The 15412-nt window shown below is 46.1% G+C and overlaps 1 pseudogene; it reads left to right on the top strand.

Moving 5' to 3' along the window:
* Positions 1–14419, top strand: part of LOC115117477 (cytoplasmic protein NCK2-like) — a 48320-nt pseudogene extending 33901 nt beyond the window's left edge.
* Positions 14420–15412: the final 993 nt, after the last annotated feature.

The following is a 15412-nucleotide window of genomic DNA, read 5'->3' as shown; positions in this document are numbered from 1 at the left end:
AGTAACTTTTTTTATACTTTCTTATACATACAGTGGGCCAAAAAAGTATTTAGTCAGCCACCAATTGTGTTCTCCCACTTAAAAAGATGAGAGATGCCTGTAGTTTTCATCATAGGTACACTTAAATTATGACAGACAAGATGAGAAGAAAAATCCAGAAAATCACATTGTAGGTTTTTAATGAATTTATTTGCAAATTATGGTGGAAAATAAGTATTTGGTCACCTACAAACAAGCAATATTTCTGGCTCTCACAGACCTGTAACTTCTTCTTTAAGAGGCTCCTCTGTCCTCCACCCATTACCTGTATTAATGGCACCTGTTTGAACTTGTTATCAGTATAAAAGACACCTGTCCACAACCTCAAACAGTCACACTCCAAACTCCACTATAATAATTAGGAAATGGAAGACCTACAAGACCACTGATAATCTCCCTTGATCTGGGGCTCCATGCAAGAGCACACCCCCTGGGGTCAAAATTATCATAAGAACGGTGAGCAAAAATCCCAGAACCACACGGTGGGACCTAGTGAATGACCTGCAGAGAGCTGGGACCAAAGTAACAAAGCCTACCATCAGTAACACACTATGCCGCCAGGGACTCAAATCCAGCAGTGCCAGACGTGTCCCCCTGCTTAAGCCAGTACATGTCCAGGCCCATCTGAAGTTTGCTAGAGAGCATTTGGATGATCCAGAAGAAGATTGGGAGAATGTGATATGGTCAGATGAAACCAAAGTATAACTTTTTGGTAAAAACTCAACTCATCGTGTTTGGAGGACAAAGAATGCTGAGTTGCATCCAAAGAACACCATACCTACTGTGAAGCATGGGGGTGGAAACATCATGCTTTGGGGCTGTTTTTCTGCAAAGGGACCAGGACGACTGATCCGTGTAAAGGAAAGAATGAATGGGGCCATGTATCGTGAGATTTTGAGTGAAAACCTCCTTCCATCAGCAAGGGCATTGAAGATGAAACGTGGCTGGATCTTTCATCATGACAATGATCCCAAACACACCGCCCGGGCAACAAAGGAGTGGCTTCGTAAGAAGCATTTCAAGGTCCTGGAGTGGCCTAGCCAGTCTCCAGATCTCAACCCCATAGAAAATCTTTGAAGGGATTTGAAAGTCCGTGTTTCCCAGCAACAGTCCCAAAACATCACTGCTCTAGAGGAGATCTGCATGGGGGTATGGGCCTAAATACCAGCAACAGTGTGTGAAAACCTTGAAGACTTACAGAAAACGTTTGACCTCTGTCATTGCCAACAAAGGGTATATAACAAAGTATTGAGATAAACTTTTGTTATTGACCAAATACTTATTTTCCACCATAATTTGCAAATTAATTCATTAAAAATCCTACAATGTGATTTTCTGGATTTTTTTTCCCTCATTTTGTCTGTCATAGTTGAAGTGTACCTATGATGAAAATTACAGGTCTCATCTTTTTAAGTGGGAGAACTTGCACAATTGGTGGCTGACTAAATACTTTTTTGTCCCACTGTACATTTTCTGAACTGCAAATTTCAGGAATCAGTCAATATTTCTTGCCTGCTTCAAAGAGAGAAACATATGAAGCTGAGCACACACGCCTTATTGTTCCTGTCAGTTGTGAGTAATTCAATTAAATCTTGTTTGTAGACTGTCAACAGACATTAATGGAATTTGTAAACCGCTGGGTTTGAATATCTGCTGCTGGTTAGAGAGAGAGTGTGAAGTTTACAAAGAGAGAGACAGAGACACAAACATACAGAGAAAGAGAGAGTCTGTGAGAGCAGGGCGGAGTGATGGGAGGGGAGAGCAGGGCGGAGTGATGGGAGGGGAGAGCAGGGCAAAGTGAGGGGAGCGGAGTGGAGGGCAGAGTGAGGGGAGAGTGAGGGGAGGGAAGGGGAGGGCAGAGTGAGGGGAGGGAAGGGGAGGGCAGAGTGAGGGGAGCGGAGAGGGGAGCGGAGCGGAGAGTGAGGGGAGGGAAGGGGAGGGCAGAGTGAGGGGAGCGGAGCGGAGAGTGAGGGGAGTGGAGGGGAGGGAAGGGGAGGGCAGAGTGAGGGGAGCGGAGCGGGGAGTGGAGGGGAGGGAAGGGGAGGGCAGAGTGAGGGGAGCGGAGCGGAGAGTGAGGGGAGTGGAGGGGAGGGAAGTGGAGGGCAGAGTGGGGAGGGGAGGGGAGGGCAGAGTGGGCAGGGGAGTGGAGGGCAGAGTGAGGGGAGTGGAGGGCAGAGTGAGGGAGTGCAGGGGAGGGCAGAGTGAGGGGAGGGGAGGCTATGCGAGGGGATGGGTAGAGTCTGTTACTGTCACAGGGATTCCTCTCTGCTCCGTGGACCTCTGCCCCCAAAAGGAGCTCCATGAGACTGTGTGGGCCAACACGGCACAGCCTGGCACTTTCATTCACCAGCAGCACGTTGTGTGTGGTTGTGTGCGACATGCTCAGATCTTTAATAACTATCAATAAGAACTTTTCACATAATCCTAGAGCACGGATGGGCAACTTTGAACCTTTCAATCATGAGGGGCTGCATTTGCTTGTGGGTCAGCGTACCCCCCCACACCCACACACACACACACACACATTACGAGCAAAAATATACATTTCATGCAATTCTACACATTTTTCCATGGGGTGTAGAGACAGCATTGCAGTTTTAAAGAACATTTGCTACAATTCTACACATTTTGCCATGGGGCGGAGAGAAGATTTAGCTAAATGTAACTAATTTCACACAATTCTACACATTTTGCCATGGGGCGGAGAGAAGATTTAGCTAAATGTAACTAATTTCACACAATTCTATACATTTTGCCATGGGGCGGAGAGAAGATTTAGCTAAATGTAACTAATTTCACACAATTCTATACATTTTGCCATGGGGCGGAGAGAAGATTTAGCTAAATGTAACTAATTTCACACAATTCTACACATTTTGCCATGGGGCGGAGAGAAGATTTAGCTAAATGTAACTAATTTCACGCAATTCTACACATTTTGCCTAATTACCGTCCGGGGTGTCCCCATAGGTGGGAGAGAAATGTTTGCATTTTTTAATATGATATGAGTTAGACCAACAAAATCAATGGGACCACCCCGTACAGTAATTCAAGCATGATATCCAGTTTAGATAACTGGCCACTAAACGAACTTGGCAATCTAAAAACAAATGTAGCTGGCATGGGCTAATTGAGTGACTGTCAGTGACTGACAAAACAAGAGGAGAACTGCTGATGCACAGCCTCATTTCCAAATGGCACTTTTAGTATTCTACTATTCAACTCGCAACAGTAAGTTGAGACCCCGACTGAGTTCTCCCCCAACCCCACCTCCCTAAAAATGTGTTTTATCCGAGGGCCAGTTACCCATCCCTGCCCTTGAGGCACTGAGCCATCATTCAACAAACATTCTAATCTCACTCTGTTATCCCCTGTACTCTGTTATTCTGACACCACTATGAGTGTATCCATAATTAAAGGGAAGTGTGTCTGCATATTCCATTAAAGGATGAGTCATGTGTGCAGGCCAGTGAACCTAACCATTGTTGTAGTGTGGCCCCTAACACAGCCATGCTGTTCCCCATCCAGCCATCCATTAGAGCATTGAACAGTGCTCCACTCACCAGCCTAATGGTGTTACAGCCCGTGGCGAAACCACGGAAACAACAAATCATCCCCGTCTGTTATTGAGTTATACATTATGCCCAGGTTCCTATTCAACCCCTAGCATTTCAATATGTTGTATTTGATCATGAATCTGTACTCGGATAGTTAAGATTCGGGCTTGGCAGTAACTTCTAATGTGTCTTATTTTGAATCGGTTCTGTGTGTGTGTGTGTGTGTGTGTGTGTGAAGTCAGCGCTCAATAGGTTATGGTTGGACTGGGTTCCTCTTTGCTCTTCTTGAATGGAATAGAAGCTCAGCAACACTGACTCAAAATGGCTGTGCCATTGACAGACTCTGCAGGCCAATACAGGGTAACCATCTCCCCAGTCATCCAAAATGGCTGTGCCATTGACAGACTCTGCAGGCCAATACAGGGTAACCATCTCCCCAGTCATCCAAAATGTCTTTGCCATTGACAGACTCTGCAGGCCAATACAGGGTAACCATCTCCCCAGACATCCAAAATGGCTGTGCTCACTCATCCAGTGACACCTACTGCAGGCCAATACAGGGAAACCAATGATCTCCAGACTGAATCAAAATGGTTCCCTTGGCTTTAGTCCATCTGACAGATTTACAGGGTGCACAGTACACACTGTCACCGTGCCAACGCTGCCTGCCCATAATGTTTGTGAAGACATAAACAGCTGGACGTTTATGGACTGTTTTATAGACTGGGCGCTGAGCTACAGTAGTGCTTTGTGTTAATAGCACCCTGCTAACATAATGTTATGACAGGCGGTAACCTTACAGTGCAGGAAATGGAAAATATATGACCATTTCTTTTTTAAAGTGCTTGTTAACTGTTAATAGCTTCTCATTTGTAGCAGTATGCAAACTACAATGGTGATGATGATGATGATTTATGGGTTGGATGTATAGTGTTTCTGCAAGTGCTGAAAGTGGGGGGGGGGGCTTACCTCATCCACTACCTCTCATAACACCTGTTACTATATTACCTCTGACTCCCCTGGGTTTCATTGTACTGCTCCCTGTGACCCCGTCAGGTGGTCCTGTGTATTGGTATGCCAACCTCTGATGCCCCTCTGGGTTCTTATAAAGACATGCTGAGGTAGGAGTCTCCTGGGTCAGGCTCCAGGGCTGAATGAGGTCTCTGTGTTCAGGGCGGTGAAAGAATGGAGGGATGGAAGGAGAGGGAGTGTGGGAGGAGTGAATTGAGACTGTTCCCCTGCCAACCAGCAGGCCAGAGCCTTGAAGTGGAAATGAGCGAGAGCAAAAGAAAGTGTGTGCGTGCGCACGATTCAGCTGAGCTGTGTGGGTCTCAGGGGAGTTTTATGTCTGCTGTTCCCTGCATATCTCTGCTCTCTATCCTGTGACAGTCGACAGCATAGTCTCTCCACGGGATGGCTTGAAGTAGACCCCGGAGGAGAGCATTCAAGTTGGGTCACATCAAGTGGGGCCACACACACACACACACACACACACAGTGCATTTGGAAAGTTTTCCGACCCCCTTCCCTTTTTCCACATTTGGTTACATTACAGCATTATTCAAAATGTATAAATACATTTCCTCAATCTACACACAATACCCAATAATGACAAAGCAAAAACAGGTTTATTTTGCAAAAATGTTGGCAAAATAAAAATAACAGACCCTTTGCTATGATACTAGAAACTGAGCTCAGGTGCTTCCTGTTTATATTGATCATCCTTGAGATGAGTCTACAACTTGATTTAGAGTCCACCTGTGGTCTTTTCAATTGATTGGACATGATTTGGAAAGGCACACACCTGTCTATATAAGGTCTCACAGTTGACAGTGCATGTCAGAGCAAAAACCAAGCCTTGTGTCGAGATGGGAGAACCTTTCAAAGGACAGCCAACTCTGCAGCACTCCACCAATCAGGTCTTTATGGTAGAGTGGCCAGACGGAAGCCACTCCCCAGTAAAAGGCACATGACAGAAGCCACTCCCCAGTAGAAGGCACATGACAGAAGCCACTCCCCAGAAGAAGTCACATGACAGAAGCCACTCCCCAGTAGAAGTCACATGACAGAAGCCACTTGGAGTTTGCCAAAAGGCACGTAAAGGACTCTGACCATGAGAAACAAGATTCTCTGGCAGACGAAAAACAAGAGAACTATTTGACCTATATGCCAAGCGTCACAACTGGAGGAAACCTTGCACCATCCCTACGGTGAAGCGTGGTGGTGGCAGCATCATGCTGTGGGCAGGGACTGGAAGTCAGGATCGAGGAAAAGATTAACAGAGCAAAGTACAGAGAGATCATTGATGAAAACCTGCTCCAGAGCACTCAGGACCTCAGACTGGGTCGAAGGTTCACCTTCCAACAGGACAATAACCCGATTGACTTGAACCCGATCGAGCATTTCTGGAGAGACCTGAAAATAGCTGTGCAGCGATGCTCCCATCTAACCTGACAGAGCTTGATAAGATCTGCAGAGAAGAATGGGAGAAACTCCCCATATACAGGTGTGCCAAGCTTGTAGCGTCATACCCAAAACGACTCGAGGCTGTAACCACCGCTGAAGGTGCTTCAACAAATTACTGTGTAAAGGGTCTGAATACTTATGGAAATGTGATATATTTTTTTATATATACATTTGCAAAAAACACACACACACGAAGATGATTACGTACTGTTTGAAATAGCACACAGAGGGTGAGACACTGTATGCTCTTTCCATGACAAGCTGACCGGGTGAAAGCTATGATCCCTTATTGATGTCACCTGTTAAATCCACTTCACTCAGTGTAAGGGAGGAGACAGGTTAAAGGAATTTCCCACAATTGAGATGGGTCTTTCATTCTTAAGCGTCTGTATCGAGAATGGTACACCACCCCCAGAACATCCAGCCAACTTGACAACTGTGGGAAGCATTGGCGTCAACATGGGCCAGCATCCCTATGGAACGCCAGCATCCCTATGGAACGCCAGCATCCCTATGGAACGCATGTGACACCTTGTAGAGTCCAGGCCCTGACAAATTGAGGCTGTTCTGAGGCTAAAAGTGGGTGCAACTCAATATTAGGAAGGTGTTTTGTTCACTCCGTGTGTGATGTATGTTTGTGGTGTCTTATGTTTCCTTCACAGTCGTCACTTCTCAGGCGCTCTGAAAAACAAGCCTCTCACATAACCCTTGTTTTACATGGACCTCGACTATTCTATTAAACATTATGGTCTGTTCAATATTTCTGTCTTGTTTGCATTAGCCCATACCTTTGTCTTTTTCCTTCTCTCTTTCTGTCAGCTCTTTCTGTCAGCTCTTTCTGTCAGCTCTTTCTGTTAGCTCTTTCTGTCAGCTCTTTCTGTCAGCTCTTTCTGTCAGCTCTTTCTGTCAGCTCTTTCTGTCAGCTCTTTCTGTCAGCTCTGCCCTGTGATGTCTGGTCGTCTGTGTGTTAGTAACAGCTGCCAAGGGACTCCTCTCCTGCTCCCATCTCCGCTCTCACACAACAAAACAGCAGGAAAGTTTAGTGCCACTCTGTGTGAACCCCATAACTTCCTGAGTTAACTCACACAGTCATCTAAACAGATGTGACCTAGCTCTATCTACACTGCAACACACACACACACACTTGTCACTTTTCCCTGTGTTGTGACTAAACAAATGACAGCATTGGGAATTTTTGTGTGCAGTGGAATGTAATTGTGCTTACTTTAGTTATGCAGTATGTTTGGCTACATTTGTATTAGTCAGATGTAATTGGCTCGTACAGTAAGAGATGCCCGGATGTAGGTCTGTCTGATATGTTCCAATCAACCACCTGAGCTACGAGACATCTGTATGCCAGTCATCCGTCTCCCTGGGTCCGGCAGCTGAACGCATCAGAACAACTCAGCGCTCCCACGTGGGTTACAGGGACGGGTTACCAAGCAGCATGGAGGAGACGAGCGCTTTGTTGTTGCTGCTGCCTGCTGTCTTTTTGTTGTGCAGAAAGAGGCAAGGCGACAGGTAGGAGGAGAGGAACCTTTGATCCCCTGCCTGCCTGTCAGTCAGGACCACAGCAGAGCCACGCACCAGACACCCTGTCTGCTCCACTTTCCTCCCCAGCCAGCATGCACTAGTTTCATCCTTTTGATGCGTGGAGACGCAGGTAGCTGAGTGGTGCTGAACACCTGGTTTAATGAGGAGATGTGAGTTGTGACAAATACACTAACAGTTGTGACCGAGGGAGTGTGTCTGTGTGTCTGTCACTTGGGTGCATTTACTGTATGTGGGTAGAGAGAATTTATGTGTATGTAGAGTCTGATCTTGTACTGTATGTATGTGATTGTGAACTATAGTATGTGTGTGCTTGCCCTCTCTCAGCTCTTTGAGGAGGAGGTCCTCTATCTTCTATTTTAAGTGTTGACATCTCCACTGGGCCTAGAGTACAGCCTGCAGCCTCAATTAGTGTCCTCCCCCACCCCCCCCCCCAACCCTAACTCCTGCCTGGTCTCTCACTGGAGCTTAAGGCTGCCCTGCCCCCAACCCGAACTCCTGCCTGGTCTCTCACTGGAGCTTAAGGCTGCCCTGCCCCCCCCAACCCGAACTCCTGCCTGGTCTCTCACTAGAGCTTAAGGCTGCCCTGCCCCCCCCCAACCCTAACTCCTGCCTGGTCTCTCACTGGAGCTTAAGGCTGCCCTGCCCACACACACAAATCCACTTCGTCTCCTACTGCCTCATTTACTCAAAGCTTTGTCAGTACCACTGGATTAATGACTTATCAAAGGACTTGGGTTGTAGATATGCGGCAGGGGTGGCAGAGCGTTGGGCCGAAAGGAATCCCCGAGCCGACAATGTGAAAAATCTGTCTGTGCCCTTGAGCAAGGCACGTAACCCTAATTGCTCCTGTAAGTAGCTCTGGACAAGAGTGTCTGCTAAATGTAAAAATGTAGATTTAGTGTTTGGTTACACAGGTGTTGTAGTACCAGTTTCTGCCACCTGCTAGAAGAAACCTGAAATGCTTTTGATTCATTCCACTGGCAACAACAGACTGTCTTTCACTGGCTGTCTAAAATTAAATAAAATGTCAGGTCATGTTAGCTTAACATACTGATGTAGTGATTATCTTCCTTTCTCCCCCATCTCTCTCCTCTCTCTCAGGACTGGGTAAAGGCAGAAGGAAGCAGAGTGCCCGTGATGCCTCTCCCACACCTAGCACGGATGCAGAGTACCCCTCCAATGGGAATGGGGGAGGAGGAGGAGGAGGCGGTGCCGAACGCATCTACGACCTCACCATCCTGGCCGTTGTCAAGTTCTCATACATGGCGGAGCGCGAGGATGAGCTGACCCTAGCCAAGGGGTCCCGGGTCACGGTGATGGAGAAGTGCAGTGACGGTTGGTGGCGGGGCAGTCAGGGAGGTCGTGTGGGCTGGTTCCCCTCCAACTATGTCCTGGAGGACCCCACAGAGAGAGAGGGCGAGGGGGTGGAGGAGGAAGGGACTCTCCAGGTTATCCAGGGCAGGGCAGGGGGGCCACGATGACCAACGGGCGGGCGGGAGGTGGTGGCGGCCGGGATGGAGAGGGAAGTGGTGCGCTCCATCTGGTCCAGACTATTTACCCGTTCAGCTCAGTGACGGAGGAAGAGCTGAACTTTGAGAAGGGAGAGGTGATGGAGGTTGTGGAGAAACCAGAGAATGACCCAGAGTGGTGGCGCTGCAGGAACGCCCAAGGCCTGGTGGGCCTAGTGCCTAAGAACTACGTGCTGGTGCTGAATGATGCTGACGGGCCTCCCGGGCTCCCCGCCCTGCCGCAGTCGCCCCCTGGCTCCCCACAGATCCGCTACGTGGGGCCGGCGATCGTGGGCAAGTTTGCAGGCAGGGACTGGTACTATGGAGGGGTGACCAGACACCAGGCAGAAGTGGTCCTCAACGAGAGGGGAAAGGAGGGGGACTTCCTCATACGGGACAGCGAGTCATCGGTGAGTGGGGGAAGAGAGGATGAAGGAATGATTGAGGATAGTGGGAGGAAAGGAGTGTTAAGGGAGCAGGATGGAGGGAAGAGTAGAATAATACGTTGGAGAATAGGAGAGATCTGCACACATGAACAGCAGAAATATTGACCTGTGATTTATAAATGAAGTCATGGCGCCCTCTGCTGGTGGATAGTGAGTAGCGTTAGTAAAGGAAAGCATGTTTGTTGGAGACAAATTGGTGAGTAAATGAACTGACTCTCCCTTTCTCTCCCTCTAGCCCAGTGATTTCTCTGTGTCTCTGAAGGCACCTGGGAAGAACAAGCACTTCAAGGTGCAGTGTTCAGAGGAGGTCTACTGTATCGGCCAGCGCAGGTTCAGCTCCATTGATGAACTGGTGGAGCACTACAAGAAAGCCCCCATCTTCACCAGCCAACACGGAGACAAGCTCTACCTGGTCAAACCTCTGCTGTGACACACATACATGAACACATATACACACACAGGCACTCAGACATGCATATACACACACACATACGCACTCCACCAAATGCCCATATCCCAGCAATCCTCAACATGCTGAACTTGGGGAGATAACTTAGTCTGTTTTAGCCTAGTCACATTGCTGGTCTTGGTTCTGTTTCCTTTCTTTGGTTTTAGGTTTTCTGTTTGTTTGGAATTCCCACATTTTTGTAACTAATTTAAAACCCTCTCCAGAGGTTCCGATGATTTCTAAAGGAAATAATGACTTCACTAAGTGACCATTTGTAAACACCCTCTTGCCTTTTCTCCTCTTCTCTGCCTTCATCCTCCTCAGAACTGTAGTCATTTTCTTCCACCTCTACCTCCTCTTCATCGCTCTATCATCGAGGAGAAGTAGGAGAAAGCGAGAGAGCAAATTGAAAAGAGTGGAGAGTTTGAATGTCTGTCAATGTACACCACGTACTGTATTGCTCTTCTATTGGCTCCAGCTCTACACTACACTTATGGCACATTTCCAGTCAGTCACCAGTGTTTTACACACAAGGCTCAGACTTTTCTGTTTCCCTCTACTCGGGCCGGCACCCGTGTCTCACTTGGCCATGGCTCCGGCGGTCCTGCTCTCATTTGGGGCCAATAACAGGCCACAGGTACTTTTCAGCTGGCATTTACATACATGGCTAACTGAACTTTAACACCTCACAAAGCAACTGTTTTTGATTATGCAGAGTTTGTTTATTCAGTTCTTCACAGATCTTCATTGTCAGTCCTAGCTATGGAAACATAATTTCCCTAGTATAACATTAGGCTGTATACACTAACTAGTGTAACGCTGGTGTTACAGTCCAAAAGCAGCATTACTGTTTTGCTAGTCTATTGCTTCCAGCTCTACGCGACACTTACTGTTCTGATGTTCTATTGGCTCCAGCTCTACACTACTTCTATTTGATTGTCTCCAGCTCTACACGACACTTACTGTACTTCCTCACTCACTCATTCCCCGGCCCTAGTGCTGTTTTCCAATGAAGATCAGGTCTTCAGGGCGTTTTACTCTCAAGGTTATATACAGTGCATTCAGAAAGTATTCAGACCCCTTGAATTTTCCACATTTTGTTACATTAGACTTATTCTAAAATATATTCAATTATTTTTCCCCCTCATCAATCTACACACCCCCATAATGACAAAGTAAAAACAGGTTTGTAGACATTTTTGTAAATATATTAAATATAAAAAACTGAAAACTGAAATCAAGTATTCAGACCCGTTACTCAGTAGTTTGTTGAAACAGTGATTACAGCCTCTAGTCTTCTTGGGTATGACGCTACAAGCTTGGCACACCTGTATTTGGGGAGTTTCTCCTGTATTTGGGGATTCTTCTCTGCAGATCCTCTCAATCTCTGTCAGGTTGGATGAGGAGCGTTTGTGAACAGCTATTTTCAGGTCTCTCCAAAGATGTTCGATCGAGTTCAAGTCCGGGCTCTGGCTGGTTCACTCAAGGACATTCAGAAACCTGTCCCGAAGCCACTCCTGTGTCGTCTTGGCTGTGTGCTTAGGGGTCGTTGTCCTGCTGGAAGGTGAACCTTCGCCCCAGTCTGAGGTCCTGAGCGCTCCGGAGCAGGTTTTCATCAAGGATCTCTCTGTACTTTGCTCTGTTCATCTTTCCCTTGATCATGACTAGTCTCCCAGTCCCTGCCGCTGAAAAATATCCTCACAGCATGATGCTGCCACCACCTTGCTTCACCATAGGGATGGTGCCAGGTTTTCTCCAGACATGATGCTTGGCATTCAGGCTATAGAGTTCAATCTTGGTTTAATCGGACCAGAGAATCTTGTTTCTCATGGTCTGCGAGTCTTTAGGTAGGAGTCTCTGTGGTTCCAAACTTCTTCTTTTTAAGAGTGATAGAGGCCACTGTTTTCTTGGGAACAATCAATGCTGCAGTCATTTTTTTTGGTACCCTTCCCCAGATCTGTGCCTCGACACAATCCTGCCTTGGAGCTCTACGGACAATTCCTTCGACCTCATGGCTTTTTTTCCCCTGACATGCACTGTCAACTGTGGAACCACATAGACAGGTTTGTGCCTTTCCAAAACATGACCAATCAATTTAATTTACCACAGATGGACTCCAATCAAGTTGTTGAAACATCTCAAGGATGATCAATGGAAACAGGATGCACCTGATCTCAGTTTCCAGTCTTGTAGCGGAGGGTCTGAATACTTGTGTAAATAAGGTATTAATGTTTTTTTATTTGTATTACATTTGCAAACATTTCTAAAAACTTGTTTTTGCTTTGTCATTATGGGGTATTGTGTGTAGATTTATATCTATTGAATCAATTTTAGAATAAGGCTGTAACTGAACAAAATGTGAAAGTCAAGGGGTCTGAATACTTTCTGAATGCACTGTATGTGTTTATGTAGCTGACGGCAGGCACTAATTCAAGAGTACTTAGACTGTTGTTTTGATTTGCTCTGTGCGTCTGTTTACCAATGTGTCGATCATGGGGTTCTCAGCTTTTCCTAGTTGATATATCTGAATGTTATTGAGCATTGTTAATTCATTCTTGTTCCCACTGTATGTATATATTCAGAAGAAGATGAGGTACGTAATATGAATAATTTCGATCCAACCTACGGGACTGTGCCGCTAATGACGTGGTGAGAATTATAATACTTTTGTTCAATAAAAGTTTTTGCAGAATAACTCAAATCATGGGCTGTGTGGCAGCGTCTACACTTTCTGCCTCGGATGTTGTACTGTGTGACAAGTGGTGATTGCTGCTGGTCTCTGGGAGTGGATGGATACAACATGTTGTTATTATTCTCCCCTATAGTTACCATCAGAGCCATGTATTTACCTAGTTGCCATTGAGGTTTCTGCATTATGATGCATTTACACTACACTATAACATTCTATTTCAACCATGTTGAAGCCCCGTTAACATTACATGGGGAATATTTAAATCTTGCTATGTAACTGCCCACTAAGCATTAGGCGATGTCTTCTGGACTTGTCTTGACCGGTGGTGTTATGTTTCGTTGGTGCTGTCCGGACTGGCCTTGATTTGTCTTCTATATTTGGCCTTGATTTGACCCCCCCAAAAAAGACACCTGTGATTGGTTCGGATTGGCCTTGATTTGACCCCCCAAAAAAGACACCTGTGACTGGTTCGGATTGGCCTTGATTTGACCCCCCAAAAAAGACACCTGTGATTGGTTCGGATTGGCCCTGATTTGACCCCCCAAAAAAGACACCTGTGATTGGTTCGGATTGGCCTTGATTTGACCCAAATATAGACGTGTATGATTGGTCCAGTATGGGGTTTGCCTTTCACGCCACGACCCGGGTTTGTCTGTCGCTACATTGGTGTCAGAAATGGGTTGGCAGCTATGACCTTAACATCATGACTGGTAGCCTAAGCAATATGGTGAAATCTCCTACTAGCCCAGAATTCCACGTATCCTCCTTTTAGATTAGTGGGGAGTACTGTAGTGAACAAGTATAGGCCTACACTTCCCACTTAGCATTTACCGATAGCGATGTCTTTTGGCCATATTTTTGGGGTCGTATTTTTGGGGGGGGCAGTCTGGACCGGCTTTCATTTCATTGTCCAAGGACGTTGATTCTTGGTCCGGACCAAATTGGAACTAATCATAGACCTCTGTTTGGTTCAGATTTGGTCCGGTTTGGACCGGCCTTGATTTCAATGTCCATTGTCCACTGTACAGTAAAGCACCGCAGCAGAGCACAGTAAAGAAACAGAGCACAGAGTACAGTAAAGAAACAGAGTACAGTATTGTACTGTATTGTACCCTACTTTACTCTAATGTACTTTACTGAACTAAACTGTACTGTACTATACTGTTTTTACTGTACTGTAATGTACTGTACTCTACTGAATTAAACTGTACTCTACTGTAATCTACTCTACTGAATAAAACTTGACTGTCCTGTACCATACTGTACTGTGCTACTGTACTAAACTGCTGTACTGTAATCTATGATTTGTCTATGATTGTCTATGATTGTCTATGATTTCTTCAGATTTGAATCTGGTCCGCACTGACCATATTTGTATGTGGCGGAGGTCATTCGAATAATACCAGTATGCTTTACAAGTGTTTGTTTTTACGTTTACATTTTGGTCATTCAACAGACACTCTAATCCAGAGCGACTGACAGTCATTGCGTTCAACTAAGGTATATAAACATATCACAGTCATAGCAAGAAAAAATACAAATCTGTAACCATTACTGAGAATGTTAATGTAGTTGAAGTGGTCTGATGGTTTATTCTGTAGGTTGGACTACTTTGAACATCATCGCTGCCAGTTTTAAAGCTTTTGAAAAAGCTAACATAAGTCCATGTGACAGATGGGAGCAATAATAAATATTCTGTTGCACTCTTCAGTTGGCATTTCTATATTATTGTCATGTGACGCTTACTTCATTGAGAATGCATGTGCAGTCAATTTCTCCATAGAATCATGACTGAAAAATACACACTCAGCAATAAAAGATACAGCCCTTTTTCAGGACCCTGTCTTTCAAAGATAATTAGTAAAAATCCAAATGACTTCACAGATCTTCATTGTAAAGGGTTATAACACTGTTTCCCATGATTGTTCAATGAACCATAAACAATTAATGAACCTGCACCTGTGGAACGGTCGGTAAGACACTAGCAGCTTACAGAAGGTAGGCAATTAAGCTCACAGTTATGAAAACTTGGGCCTTTCTACTGACTCTGAAAAACACCAAAATAAATATGCCCAGGTTCCCTGCTCATCTGTGTGAATGTGCCTTAGGCATGCTGCAAGGAGGCATGAGGACTGCAGATGTGGCCAGGGCAATAAATTGCAATGTCCGTACTATGAGACGCCTAACAGCACTACAGGGAGACAGGAAGGACAGCTGATCGTCCTCGCAGTGGAAGACCAACATGGAACAACACCTGCACAGAATCGGAACGTCCGAACATCACACCTGCGGGACAGGTACAGGATGGCAGCAACAACTTCCTGAGTTACACCAGGAACGCACAATCCCTGCATCAGTGCTGACTGTCCGCAGTACGCTGAGAGAGGCTGGACTGAGGGCTTGTAGGCCTGTTGTAAGGCAGGTCCTCACCAGACATTACCGGCAACAACGTCGCCTATGGGCACAAACCCATCGTCGCTGGACCAGACAGGACTGGCAAAAAGTGCTCTTCACTGATGAGTGGCGGTTTTGTCTCACCAGGGGTGATGGTCGGATTCGTGTTTATCGTCGAAGGAATAAGCGTTACACCGAGGGTCCATCATGGTCTGTGGCGGTGTGTCACAGCATCGTCGGACTGAGTTTGTTGTCATTGCAGGCAATCTCAACGCTGTGCGTTACAGGGAAGACATCCTCCTCCCTCAT

Source organism: Oncorhynchus nerka, linkage group LG1, assembly GCF_034236695.1.
Source record: "Oncorhynchus nerka isolate Pitt River linkage group LG1, Oner_Uvic_2.0, whole genome shotgun sequence".
Classification (NCBI taxonomy): domain Eukaryota; kingdom Metazoa; phylum Chordata; class Actinopteri; order Salmoniformes; family Salmonidae; genus Oncorhynchus; species Oncorhynchus nerka.
Note: the sequence above shows the minus strand (reverse complement) of the source record. Positions and strands in the feature narration are given on the sequence as shown.